The 2,093-nt window shown below is 34.1% G+C and overlaps 1 non-coding gene across 1 annotated transcript; it reads left to right on the plus strand.

The window, feature by feature from the left end:
- Positions 1 to 1,195: 1,195 nt before the first annotated feature.
- Positions 1,196 to 1,307, plus strand: LOC113926048. The gene has a single exon (XR_003521134.1). It is a non-coding gene; the product is annotated as a U6 spliceosomal RNA (small nuclear RNA).
- The last annotated feature ends 786 nt before the right edge of the window (positions 1,308 to 2,093 follow it).

A 2,093-nucleotide genomic window follows, 5' to 3' on the forward strand; every position in this document is an offset into this window, starting at 1 on the left:
GGATGCCATGCACAGCAGCACACCAAACACTCTAGCCAACTCTTTCGATCTTCTACTTCCCCTCTTGTTGTGAACGAGAGAGTTGCAAACAAGTGGTTTTCCACAGTCTCCTTTTGTAAGTTCCACATGATGGTCTCACACTTCATTTTGGAATGTAAGCATCTCTTTTCTTGATCATTGGCAGAAAATAAATTAAAATATTTATATTTTAATACTGTATTACACTAACTTTAAAAAATGAACACACTTATGTAAATTAATTAAATGTATAGTTTTCTTTTTTTAGGTTTTATTTATTTATTTGAGAGAGAGAGAGCATGCATGTGGGGGGAGGGGCAGAGGAGGAAGCAGAGTCCCTGCTGAAAAGGGAACCTGAGATCATGACCTGAGCTAAGGGCAGATGCTAAACTGACTAAGACACCCAGGTGCCCCTAAATGTGTAGTTTTCTTAACAGTATTGTCATTCAATTGCATATCATGCTTTATTCAATTAAGTTCTAAGCACTTTCCATCTTAGTACATGTTATTTGAGAACTTTATTTTAATGGCTGTCTAATATTTAACAGCACAGATTTACTATCAATTATTCAATAATTTTCCATTGTTAGACATTCATGTATAATCTGAGTTTTAGTATTATATGTTACATCGTCGTGAGCAGGCTTTTGTCAATTTTCCCTTCTAAAAGGGTATAACAATTTCAATTCTTACTAATACTGTTTAAGCAAGTTCACTTTTGATAACCTTGACCCCATTTTTTCAATTTAATATGTAAAAATGGTATTTCATTGATTTTTCTATTTGCATTTATTTAAGTGAAACTGAAATGCTTTTACATGATTACTGGTCTTTTCCCCTATATGATATGCTCTGTCTCTTAATAGGTGGGTTCATTTTTCTGTCACTTTTATATTTATATTCACTTTCAACATGTCATTCTATAATTTCCGTTTATAATCCTTTTCCTTTATTTTCTATTTGTCTATTTATCTTTTACTTCTTTTGGTTTGAGAAAGCTCTCTGTATTTCCCCTCCTTTTCTCCTTGGCTGTTTTAAGCTATAGACTGCAATTGTGTTTTTAGAGGTTATCCCAATGTAAAATCTTGACCAAAAGGTTTTTAAAACAAGGCCTGTATTTAGTCAGCAACTCTTTCTCTTGTATAAGACACCTAACTTAAGATAATTTACATGCCTTGTGCTCACTTCAGCAGCACATATACTAAAATTGGAACAATACAGAAAAGATTATTAGCATGGTCCCTGTGCAAGGATGAGACACGCAAATTTGTGAAGCATTCCATATTTTTTCAACGGCACTAAATTCGAATCTTTCAATAGTTACTCTAAATATAAATGAGTTAAATGCTCCAATCAAAAGACACAAAGTATCAGACTGGATAAAAGAGCAAGACCCATCAATATGCTTTCTGCAAGAAACTCATTTTAGACCCAAAGACACCTCCAGATTGAAAGTGTCCATTTATCATGTTAATGGACATCAAAAGAAAGTTGGGGAATCAATCCTTACATCAGACAAATTAGAATTTAAACCAAAGACTGTAATAAGAGATGAGGAAGGACACTATATCATAGTTAAAGGGTCTATCCAACAAGAAGATCTAGCAATTGTAAGTATTTATGTCCCCAACATGGGAGCAGCCATTTATACAAACCAATTATTAACAAAATTAAAGAAAACATCCAATACAATAATAGTAGGGGAATTTAACACCCCCTCACAGCAATGGACAGATCGTCTAAGCAGAATATCAATAAGGAAACAAGGGCTTTGAATGACACACTGGATCAGATAGTCTTTACAGATATATTCAGAGCATTCCATCCTAAAGCAACAGGGTGCATATTCTTCTCAAGTGCACATGGAACATTCTCCAGAATAGTTCACATACCGGTCACAAATCAGGTCTCAACCAGTACCAAAAGACTGAGATCATTCCCTGCATATTTTCAGACCACAATGCTTTGGAATTTGAACTCAATCACAAGAGGAAATTTGGAAGGAACTCAAATATATGGAGGTTAGAAAGCATCCTACTAAAGAATGAATCAACCAGGAAATTAAAGAATTAAAA

Source organism: Zalophus californianus, chromosome 2 (assembly GCF_009762305.2).
Source record: "Zalophus californianus isolate mZalCal1 chromosome 2, mZalCal1.pri.v2, whole genome shotgun sequence".
Classification (NCBI taxonomy): Eukaryota; Metazoa; Chordata; class Mammalia; order Carnivora; family Otariidae; genus Zalophus; species Zalophus californianus.